Source organism: Portunus trituberculatus, chromosome 29 (genome assembly GCF_017591435.1).
Source record: "Portunus trituberculatus isolate SZX2019 chromosome 29, ASM1759143v1, whole genome shotgun sequence".
Classification (NCBI taxonomy): Eukaryota; Metazoa; Arthropoda; class Malacostraca; order Decapoda; family Portunidae; genus Portunus; species Portunus trituberculatus.
This window is the reverse complement of record NC_059283.1, coordinates 10,630,404-10,642,903: the sequence shown is the minus strand read 5'-3', so window position 1 is coordinate 10,642,903 and position 12,500 is coordinate 10,630,404. Positions and strand designations below refer to the sequence as shown.

Here is a 12,500-nt window from a genome sequence, read left to right as displayed (position 1 = left end):
AAAGAACAAGAAGAAAATTAAGTTAAGAAAAAAAGAGAAAGGAAATCAGACTCATCATTACGAGAGAGAGAGAGAGAGAGAGAGAGAGAGAGAGAGAGAGAGAGAGAGAGAGAGAGAGAGGGTGGGTGGGTGTATCTTTCTTGAACAGTGAAGTGAGTCTGGTAACAAAACACGAGGTGGTGAAATATTGACAAAATAAAGCGTTGCCACATTGTCCAATATTTTGCTTTGCTTTATAGTCTTTTTAATTAGATTCTTTTATATTTTCATTGTTGCGCTTCTTTTTCGCACGAGTCTCACTGCTAGGTCAACTTCAATATTAATTCATGTGTGTGTCTGTGTCTGTATGTGTGTGTGTGTGTGTGTGTGTGTGTGTGTGTGTGTGTGTGTGTGTGTGTATGTGTGTGTGCTTGTGCGCGTAATAGCTCAGGTGGTAATCTGGAAACTTGCATTATGGGAGTTCTCTTATTGATTATCTATTGCACTCGTTTAGGGACTGGCGCCTCAGTGGGCCTTATTTTTTCTAACACCAATTTTTGTTGCCCTTGGCCGTTTCTCCCTCTTTCAAAAAAAATTAGATGAGAGAGAGAGAGAGAGAGAGAGAGAGAGAGAGAGAGAGAGAGGTGATTTTCATACGTACTGAAGGGTCGTTTTTGTTCTCCCTCTTTTTTAATACCTAAATAAGCGTTGCTGGGAGGTGATAAGTGTGTGTGTGTGTGTGTGTGTGTGTGTGTGTGTGTGTGTGTGTGTGTGTGTGTAAGACATTCCTGCATTTTGCTATCTTTCCCCCTTTGTCCTGTCTGAAAATCCCTCAACACAGCACACTCGACTCAGCAACAAAACAGATAATGTTAATGCAGGTATGAATATCTCCTCACCTCTCGTAACCTTGGCCCTTTGATTAAGTCTTGCACCAAGCCCTTCCCAGCCTGACCCGACCCGGTACATATCCTGCCTACGTGATGTAATGCATTCCTCTTCTGCCGTGCCTTGCTAATAATGAAAAACCAAGAAAAGAATCATGGAAAAGGAATTAGAGAGAGAGAGAGAGAGAGAGAGAGAGAGAGAGAGAGAGAGAGAGAGAGAGAGAGAGAGAGAGAGAGAGAGAGAGAGAGAGAGAGAGAGAGAGAGAGCCAATTACGTGTAATAAAAATCAAATGAAAAGAATAAGGAACAGGATGAAACGTGGCGATATTTTAACCCCTTCACTACCGTGCCGCGTTTCCATATTCCTTTTGGTTGCTGTTTGGCAATTTTATATAACTTCAGAAACTTATGTCGGGATTTAGATAGTGAAGACTGTGGGTATTAATCTTCTGACCTTCATAGACCCTTCCTAATGCAAATAAAATCGTCTAATGATACCCAAAAATCAAGGTTAAAATGCGTCTCTGTATTGAAGAGATTAATGATACATGGTCTATAGTCGTGTTCATTTTGTTTTTCTGTTTAATAATACTTCACGTCTTTTCGTTTTGTTACGGATACTGTGGCTTCGTAATACTGTAGCCTTAATATAATGAAGTTTCTAAAGATACGAAATGCGAATGTTGGTAGTAATGGCGTTATTAAAATTTGTACGTGTAGTTTGATAGACTTTTGTGAGAATTTATCCCTACTAGTGCATTTGATAAGTGTTTACATGCGGTAAAAAGCGTCTTACTGGCAGTCAAAGCTTTAATTTTATGCATGGACGGTTCTATTTCAGCTGCGTCATCGTTCGTCATATTCCTGCAGTGGTGGTGGTGATGGTGGTGGTGGTGATCGTGATAATGAACGTGACTAAATCAGTTTCATCACTTCTTCCGTCTTATTTTTGTATTTGCTTCTTCATTTACATCAAATAGAGGTAGTTTCTGTATATCTTGAGTGTGTGTGTGTGTGTGTGTGTGTGTGTGTGTGTGTGTGTGTGTGTGTGTGTGTGTGTGTGTGTGTGTGTGTGTGTGTGTGTGTGTGTCTGGTTCGTCCATCCTGTTGTTGTTGTTGTTGGTGGTGGTAGTGGTGGGGTCAGGTGGTGGTGGTGGTGGTGATGGTGGTGCAGGAGGTGGTGGGTGTAGTGACATGAGTTTTATCCTCAGTGTATTACTTATCAAACGTGACTTTCCCTATTCTTGGTTGGAATTGGAATGTCATCACTGTTTGGGAGGTGAATTATGTTGCCTTACTCATGAACGAACGCAGAAAAGTTGACAGAATTCCATCTCTTTCAGTTTGGCTTGTGAATATTGGAACGCAGAAGAGTTGTTAAAATTCCATTATTTCAGTTTGGCTTGTGAATATTGGAACGCAGAAAGGTTGATAGAATTCCATTGCTTAGAGTTTGGCTTGTGAATATTGGAGCCAGAAGAGTTGTTAAAATTCCATTATTTCAGTTTGGCTTGTGAATATTGGAACCAGAATAGTGATAGAATTCCATTACTTCAGTTTTGCTTGTGAATATTGCTCAAGACAAGACGCCAAGCCACTCACTCATAAATATACCCAGACACACCCTCAAGATATCCAACAACACCTCTACTTGACATGAAAAAAATGACAGAAGTACTTAGACTATGAAAAAAAAAAAAAAAGTGCAGTTCTGTCCCATCATCATGACTACCACGACCACCATCAACACCACCACTATCACCACCGTTACCACCGTCACCGCTACAGCCAAATGTACAACGGCGAGCAAAAAAATATAAAGAAATGAAGATATCAAAGAGTAAAGACCACTTCTACTTGACACTGAAAAAAAAGTAAATATAAAAAAACCGAAGTATTGATGATGTAATAGACTCAGCTATACCCATCATCACAACAACCACTGCCACCATCACTACAAGACGAGCACAAACAATGACACAAGCGATAACATCCTCTGCGTAGCATTAACTCCTTGACTGTCGGCGATAGCAAGACACTTACTGGTGAATATGATACCTTGTACAGTACTCGTAACACGCACGACAAACGACACTGCTGAATAAAACTATACGTGTACCAGTACCAAGACACGTTTTCATATTCATTCTGTTTCCTATTTCGTGATTTTTTTTTCAGCTTCAGAAACTTATGTGAGAGATTAGAATAGTGAAGACTCTGGCTATTAATCTTGTGGCCTCCATTGACCGTTCCTAATGTCAATAAAATCGTTTAATCATACCCAAAACTCAAGGTAAAAATGCGTCCCAGTGCTGAAGAGATTAAAAGCTAAGTATCACTCTTTCGTCTCATTCTTGTCTCTCGAAGTTACACTGAAAACGTGCACTAAAACACCCTTATTCTGTCCAGCTCTCTGACACAAGAGGTAACCAGTATTTTCAATCATTCGTACCTTTCTCTGGTAAACTCTGGAACTCCCTGCCTGCATATGTATTTCCATCTTCCTACGACTTAACTTCTTTTGAGAGGGAGGTTTCAAAACATTTGTTGCTATCTTTTGGTTAATTCTTTACAAATCTTTTAGGGAACTTGCATTTCAAGTGAGCCCTTTTTTTTTTAAATCTTTTGTTGCCCTTGGCTAGTTTCTCTCTTGCATAAAAATATATTAAACTTGGAGAGAAGAGTATTTTGGACGTAGTATTTACAGTTGAAGGGAAAAACTAGACATAAATAAGATACTTTCATTATTCTCATTACTCTAACGCACTGTGTGAATATCAAATCTTTGCTTCAAGTTCCCTTTGCCTACGACTTTAGAATGCTTTAATATTTTCACAACTCTTACCTGCAGTGCAAATATCAACTCTTTGCCTGCGCAGTCTAATTATTCAGAACGTCTCCAGAACTAAATTGGTGGAGTTATCTTAGATTTTTATGTTTCTTTTTTTGTGTCTGTAAGGAAGCGACAATTTATATATTTCTCTCTTATTTCTCGTACCTTTGACTGTTCTCCTCACTCGTCGAACAGCAAAATGAATGAATGAATAAGCAAATAATGATATGGAGGATAAGATTTTTCGTACAGTATCATATGCAAAATCAATGATGAAAATACAAAGCAAAATTTGGAATTGCTTTGTTTAAATGATATAAAAGTTTTGAGTATTCTTTGTATTGATTATTGGCACTTCAAACTTTCATCAGAAAATGAAGATTGCAGATTGTAGTCATTTTTTCATTGAATTTGTATCGTCTAGACTTTTGCAATGTGCTTATCATCAAGTCTTGAAGTATTCTGTGTATTGATAGATTGCTGAAAATAAAAAAAAAAATCATCAGAAAACGAAGATTGCAGATTACACTAAAGATATTTTTTTCAGTGGATTTGCTTCATCAAGTCTAGACCTTTGCAATGTGCTTATCATCGAAGTCATTTACCTTTTTGAAGTATTCTATGTATTGAGAGATTACTGACACTTAAAACTTTCATCAGAAAACGAAGATTGCAGATTGCACTCAAGATATTTTTTTCAGTAGGTTTGCTTCGTCTAGACCTTTGCAATGTGCTTATTATCAAAGTCTGGAATTGTTCTATGTATTGAGAGATCGCTGTCACTTCAAACTTCCATCAGAAAATCAAGATTGCAGATTACTCAAGGTCATTTCTTCAGTGGATTTGCATCGTCTAGAGTCTGGACCTTTGCTATATAGGTTTATGTAGATGCTTTCACTCTTTGCACCGAGCCAGTGTTCTCGTGACGCTGGTTTGAGTTAAGTTGTAGTCTGCGCTTTCCACGACAGGCACTGCTTGTTATTATTTTCTTGTTATTATTATCCAAGAGAAAAGGAAAAACTGCTAAGGGTAGATCATGTTCAGAAAGGCTTGCGGGTAGGTGAGGGACTAGGAAGGGGGAGGGAGGGATATGTCAAAAGAAAACTATGCAAGTAAAAAATCAGAGAAAAGAAAAAGAAAACAATTGGAGTGAGCAAAAATGTCATTGTGAAAACGTGTAAGCGAAGAAATCAAGGTGAAATAAACAGCCATTTACTTCCTTACCATGTCAAATAGTGAAATGTACAACCGTTTCTATTTTTTTTTATGTCCTGGCCTATAGCGCCTGTAGGTAACTTGAAGAGTATTGGAAGCACTGTTAAACTTCCACCCATTAGTGGCGCAGGCAATTTTTTTTATAGTGGTACCCATACTAAGGCACATATCACCACCCAAGTGCATAATTGGTATAACCACCTAAAGCCTGGGTATCATGGTGACATGTAGGTAATTTTAAACCACTCGACAAATGGCAAAGTATCAAGGCGATACGTGATGGGATTCGAACCTGCCCATGAACGTCTGCCCGATCTCCACGCTCACCACCTTATCCACTACGCCATCGCCTTATCATTCCCTATAGTGAAATATACAGTCCTTTACTCCCTTATCATTCTTCATAATCTTCCGTTAATGTGTATGAGTGAGAGAAACTTCATTAAATTCTTAAGCAAGCCAACCCTGGTAACGGCGAACCTGATGGAGAATACATGGATTGACTGTTCGAATATTGCGTCTTGGACATTCTTGCGCCAGAATACCAAATCATTGACCTGTTTCTGACTTCACTGCGTTCTTTATTCATTTCGCATGTTTTAACGATTACTGGGACGGTGTGTTGTGCAGTATTGCTTGATTTATTTATATTATTTGTTTTTCAAGGGTTTAGAAATGTAAAGGAACAAGAAAAGGGTAACACCGTAGAGAAAAAAAGGAGGAAGAGGAGGAGAAAATGAAGGAAGGTAAAAGGATGAGGGAAGACAAGGTAGGTTATGCGAAGATTTCTGGATACAGGAAGGAAGTCAGAGAGGAAGGAAGGCTTGAGAGGGAAGGGATTGCATATGAAAGAAAGAATAGAAGAAAGAAAGAAGAAAAGAAATAGATGAGATGATGGATGGAAGGAAGGTGAGGGAGAGTAGCTACAATGAGAAAAAGATAAAAAATTGAAAGTGTAAGATTGTGAAATAAGGAAAGAGATAAGAGAAAAAAAGGTGCAGGTGTGTCAAAACAGTGGTATATTAGGTAAGTCGTTTTGTAAGGCAGCACGTGGTTGTCTAATAAGAAAAAGATAATCTCGTGCAGGTTGATGTTTACGGAGATCAAAGTATTTCGAGACTGCGATTCCAATGGGCCTTTTTTTCTAATATAGTTTTTTTTTGTCCTTAGCACCTCTCCTTCTTACATAAAAAAAAAAGAAAAGATAGATAAAACTCGTATTGTCACCATCAGCAACTCACCATCAGTAATATTTCGTCTTTTCACCTCCAGGACTGGCAATCTGGAGGGCCGGCAAGATATTTTTCTATGTAAGAGGAGAAAGCTGGCCAAGGGAAACAAGGTCCACTTAGTTGCCAGTCTCCTAGCAGGTCCGAGAGAGTTAGCCCCCCAAAAAAGTTTGTGGTGATTTCGAAAGATTCTTTTTTTTTATTATAGAAGGGAAACCTGGCTAAGGGAAACATGAAAAAAAGACCCACTTAGTCCCCAGTCCCCTTGCAGGTCCAAGAGAGTTTGTGGTGACTTCGAAATGGCAACTCAGCTGACGAGAGGTGCTACATAACTATTTTTTTTTTATTAACGGCAGTAGTCTGTAGGTCAGTCAAGATAAGAAATGTTAATTATGTATTATTATCTCTCCGCTCAAAACCAAGTATTACAGGTATTCTAATCAATGCACCTGGCTAATACCTGCAACACTACTTTGTAAACCAAGATAAAAAGGAAATAGGATTTTTTACTAATTCAATTATTCATCTATCTATTCACTATTACTTTATCTTCACAAGGAAAAGACAGTGGCCATGGAATGAAATGTGGACAGAGGCATTACGACAACCCTAACCGTAGCATGACCTCCTCACTCCACTCTTACTGCTGCCGGAACTCCCTCGCTTGTCAGACTCCAAGGAGATTTTAACCGCCTCAGTACCGGGACGCATTTTTATCTTGAGTTTTGGGTGCGATTAGATGATTTCATTGACATTAGGGAGCGTCTATGGAGGTCAGGAGATTAATGGCCAGAGCCTTCACTATTTTGACCTCCACGTAAGTTACTGAAGGTATATAAAATCACCAAATAGTAAGAATGAATATGGAAACGTGTCCTGGTACTGAAGGGGTTAAGCGGGTTGGAAGTAAAATGACGAGAAGAGACTAAACACAGAGATGAGTACAGCAGGTTAATCGACTAATAGCTCTACCTGTCCGCCGCTCCCAGGTAATGAGGGACACGAGACAAACGGTCCCTAAGGTGTGTTTAGTGACGGCACGGGAATGTACTCGTGTAACTGTATATTGTAAGCTCCGCCCTCTCTGTTTCCCTCTGACTTCTCACTGGGACGCCACTCACGAAACAATAAGGCATTTCCGACTCCTTATTTAGACACAGGTGGAGCTTGAAGTAACTGATGTCGAGATAGTTATTTGAGTTTAGTTAGATGCTAATTAGAGTTCATTTGCGCACAAAAACACTGTTCTACGTATCTATGTGTTGCAGTCTCTCAGATGAACAGTTAGCCTAAAAAGACAAAATTAAACTCTTTACTCGATTATATTTTTCTCTTTCCTGTATCCATGCAAAAATTTTAAACAGTGCTCTCTGTATTAACAAAGAGAGGCCAAAGCAGTGAAAGAGTTAAGATTCACATTGGTAAGTATTCAGAAACGATTTACTCTCTCACCACGACTACTGTCCGAGGCCACAAAGATGACTAGCGGGGTTTTCAAGAGTGTTTATCCAGTTAATGATGTAGAAATCTTATCACTCTGCTTCTAAAACCGTAAAAACAGCCTTAAAAACTCGTGTAAATTTAAATACAAGCCACGCGCCACAAGAAGCACCTTATGATTCATGACGCCACGGCCTTTGTCCTTCATCCTCCTTGACCTCTCCAGTCTAATCTTTGGCCACATGGGTAATTCTCAGCTCTAGAAGAGGTTATGTAAGAAAGGGGATCCGCACTTGAGTGTTCTAGGCGTGAAAGTCAGAATGAGAAGCTTGGAGTGTGGCAGAGAGAGAGAGAGAGAGAGAGAGAGAGAGAGGCTCGTATTCTCAAACGCTTCTGTTTCAAAAGGCTTTATTCAAATGTTCACGAGTTTTTAAGGTGTTCTTATGGTTCTAGAGGTAGATTGACAAGATTTATATATCATTAACAAGAGAAACACTATTGAAAACCCACCTAATCATCTCTGTGGCCTTGGAAAATAGTCGTCGTGAGAGAGCTAAGCGTTTCTGAATGTGGACCTAAGTGTGAGGAGACAAGAGTGTGCCAGAATTATTAGAATTTAAGAAAGGTGAAATAGAGAGTCAAAGTTAGTGCTTAAAGAGAAGAGGAAGAGTGAACGACGAGATTGCAGAGTGCCAAAGTATAGTGTTGGTGAGAAAGAGTGACTGAGAGAACTGGAGTGTGCCAAGAGTGTGGTTAAAATAAGACAAAGAGAATTGATGTGAGGAGGATGGCGTGAGTCAATACTAATGAGCGAGAGTGAAAAACGAGGCTGAAGTGTGCCGGGGTTATGTAATGTTCAGGAAAGGAGAGTGAAGGTGGTGTGTGGTGCGTCACTAGTAATAGTGGAGGAAGAGAAGGAAGGATGGATGTGAGGACAATGAAGTGTACCAAAATTAACATTGCTTAAGAGTAGAGTGAGAAGTGAGTGAATAAGAGGAGATGAAGACATTCCTGCTTGATGTGGTTACTCTCGCGAATAAATAATGAAAGCTGATGTCAAATTAGATAGACAGGGACAGACAACATTACATGAAACAGGTGAAGAGTGTGGACTGAACACTCCATTGTCTCTTGGAGGCCAGCGACCTCAGCAGGTGTCCTCAGCACCAAGACTGCCTTACTCTGCTGCACGCCGCACTGAGCGGATCTTTTAGTGATCCCCACTGGCTAACAAAACGTTCTGTATGTGCCTCAGTCAGCGCCCTGAAGTGGGTTTAAGTGCACTCCACGGCTGGCAGTCCCTCGCACCCACCACCTGTCACTACCCCTCCCGTCCAACTTGACCCATGCGTCTTCTTATTGTAAATCATTCCCGTCATCTTGAAAAATACACACACAACTTGACTACTTGAAGGTATCATGGTGTGAGGCTCGAGAACTTTATTCCTCACAATATTTCGGTAGAGGAAAGCATCCTGTTCAAAGATCAGTTAACGGGAAACCAAAACAGATGGTTCATAATGAGACAAGAATGAAATATTAACGTGATAAAGACTCATTCAGTATGTAGATATAGTCTTGTATATAAGTGTACAAATTTATTTCCATTTTCTTTTAAAGCTGTAATATTTAAAACACAAATAATTGAGACTAATTCGAGGATGAAATAATTCATACCAAAGTTACGATTATACGCAGAGAAATTCTTCGATTCTTTCTCTTTATTAAAGAAAAATAAGTTTTCAGTGCAGTGGATGTTATCAATAATACCTCAACCTTTCAGAAAGACAAAGTGCATAGACTGACTGTGACTGACGCGTAGCAGCTGAACTAGAATTTTTCTTCCAAATACCATGAGCATGGTGACGCCGGCAATGTCTGGCGATGGTGACCGGCAGTGTTGCTCAGTACAGGTTGCACTGCGGCACACAAGTGATGCTACGTTGGGCAAGGTAATCTCGCCTCTCACGTACCTTATCTAGTATTGCTCTCTGGCATCATTTCCTATGTAAAGAAAAAGAAATACACAACTTCACTAATCTTAACTCACCACTCTTTTATTGACAACTGAAAAATCAAACACAAAACTTGCACGGCGCCAGATTAAGCCTGTGGAGAAGCCTTAACAGTGAATGGGAAGAGTGACAGCTGGTGGTGGACAATTACTAAGTCTCCCCTTTAACCACTGCAGTTTTCTATCAGGCAGTTCATCGAGGAATTGTTGGTTGAATGGTACGGGACTGACTCAAGCTCATATTCTCAAACTTTGCGCTTCACCTCCACTATTTCAAAAGACTTTATTAAAATTTCCACGAGTTTTTAAGATGTTTTCACGGTTCTAAAGGTAGAGTGACAATATTTCTGCATCATTAACAGGAGAAAGACTCTTGAAAACCACACTAATCTTTCTGGCCTTTGAAATAGTCGTGGTGAGAGAACAAAGCCTTTCAGAATACGGGCGTGAATATTTTTAGTAGTGTTGGGTAGTGTTGGGTGAAGGGGAGGATTGGTCGGCCTTGAGGAATTATTATTGACTAGATGGTGTATGTTAAGTGTTATCTGAACGTAAATAGATGGAATGCTGTTATTAATGGGTGGTTCCTCTCTCTCTCTCTCTCTCTCTCTCTCTCTCTCTCTCTACTACTTCCCTTTCTCCTCCCCTTCTCCCTCCTCCTCCTGCTCCTCCTCCTCCTCCTCTAACCATTACGCTGTATCAGGTTGTTGTAAGCCGAGAGTTCGCTATACAGACACGCCCCTTTCATTCTTGTTCTAGTCTAGCTGCTTTGTGGGCTAAATATGGTGCACTGTTCATTAATTAAGGCTTTGTCAATGGGAGGGAAGTGCGAGGTGGTGGTGGTGGTGGTGGTGGTGGTGAAGTAGTGTTGTTGTTTCTATATGCATCTTTTTTCTTTTCGTTGATTGGTTATTATGGTGGTGGTGGTGGTAGTAGTGGTGGTGGTGGTGGTAGTAGTAATAGTAGTAGTAGTAGTAGTAGTGGTGGTGGTGGTGGTAGTAGTAGTATTATTATTATTATTATTATTATTAGTAGTAGTAGTAGTAGTAGTAGTAGTAGTAATAGTAGTAGTGATAGTACTAGTAGTATTAGTGGTAGTGGTAATGATGATGGTAGTAGTAGTAGTAGTAGTAGTAGTAGTAGTTGTAATAATGATGGTGGTAGTGGTAGTACTATTACTACTAGTAGTAGTAGTAGTATTACTAGTAGTAGTCAGAGGTGGGCGTTCCGAACAAATGTTCGCGAACCTTTACCCGCGGATTTGTTCGGACCAGCAAAATCCCGGATTTGGGTTCGGAGGTTCGGATTCGGACCGACGTCAAAAATATTCTGACTTCCGGGTTCGGAACGTCTTTTTTCGAACCTCCGTATCCCGGGAAAAACTCGAAAAAACAAAGACGACCAAACATTGGTTTTCAACTTTTCTGCGCCATACAGATGTGGTGACGCCTATGTTTCTGTAACAACTAGATACGCCTATGACCATTAGTATTGTGTTTACTTTATCGCTTCTCTCTACTTCTATTTCAGTATGGGCGTGTAAGTGTGTGTGTGTGTGTGTGTGTGTGTGTGTGTGTCTCAAATGACCACTGCTCGAAATGTGCTCGATATGCAAGCCTGTATGACTGTGTAGTAATGAAAACAAAGAAGGAAGTAGACAGTTGGGGCGCCATTGTTGGCACAAGCATCATGAAGATCTCCCCGGCAAACTTCCCCAAAGAGCGCAGGCAAGACTGGGTGAACTGTTTCATCAAGTATAACACTCCCCTGCCCTCGTCTGCCTCAGCTGAACGACTCTCCAGCTTCGGCTTGGACATTTTGAGGCCAAAGCGAGCCTCTCTGACCAATCTGAACTTTGAGAACCTGACCTTCATGAAGGGAAACTTGAAGTTGGTTAAGAGGGAGAGAGAGAGGGCCGACAAGTTAGAGTGAATCTGTGAAGAGTGAAGACTGAAGACTGAAGTGTTGTGAATTTTTGTTTTAAATGTTTTTACTGTTTTTTGTTAACTTTTGTTTTTACTTTTTACTGTCTTGTATTAATAATTTGTTTTTCTAGTAATAATTTGTTTAATAAATAATGTAGATATCTTAAACACTTTTTTTAATCGGAAATTTAGATTCGGAGATTCGGAATGAGTAAAATCTAGGTTTGGAAATGTTCGGAAGGTATCGGAATTAAGGTTCGCTTTGCTATTTTTTAAAGATTCGGAGGTTCGCAGACAAATGTTCGGAATAAATGTTCGCACCGAAATTTTGAAAGTCGGGTTCGCTATTCGGAGGTTCGGAATCCAAAACCGGCGAAGATTCGGGTTCGGATTCGGAACCCAAAAAAAGGTTCGCGCGCCCACCTTTGGTAGTAGTAGTAGTAGTAGCAGTAGTAGTAGTAGTAGTAGTAGTAGTAGTAGTAGTAGAAGTAGTAGTAGCAGTTGTGATAGTAGTAGTGGTAGTATTACAAGTATTAGTAGTAGTACTATAATTGTTATTATTATCATTATTATTATTATTATTATTATTATTATTATTATTGTTATTATTATTATTAGTAGTAGTAGTAGTGATGGTGGTAGCAGCATTAGTAGTAGTAACAATTGTAGGTGATGTTGTTGTTGTTGTTTTTATTATTTTTTTGGGTAGTGATAGTGGTGGTAGTGATGATGGTGGTGGTGGTGGTGGTGGTGGTGTTGCTAGAATTTTTGCATTGGTAGTTTGGTTGGGTATTTTATTTAGTGTGTGTTTTTCCAGCATGGCGATCAAATTTCTATAAATACTTTAGCAACAATCACGAACACTTTAAGTTTGGTTCCGCGAAGTTAGTAATTAGATTGGTGCCAAGTCTTTGTCGTTGAGAGAGAGAGAGAGAGAGAGAGAGAGAGAGAGAGAGAGAGAGAGTCACATGGGTGTC

The 12,500-nt window shown here is 39.8% G+C and overlaps 1 protein-coding gene across 5 annotated transcripts in view; it reads right to left on the bottom strand.

The window, feature by feature from the left end:
• LOC123510471 (major facilitator superfamily domain-containing protein 12-like) overlaps nt 1–12,500 on the bottom strand; it is a 56,747-nt gene that overhangs the window by 27,413 nt on the left and 16,834 nt on the right. Inside the window, exon 2 of one of the 5 annotated variants that reach the window (XM_045265672.1) lies at nt 9,558–9,588. The exons of the other annotated variants lie outside the window; for them this stretch is intronic. The gene's annotated coding sequence lies outside the window, so the exon portion shown is untranslated. The remainder of the gene's footprint in view (nt 1–9,557; nt 9,589–12,500) is intronic. 5 annotated transcript variants of the gene reach the window in all.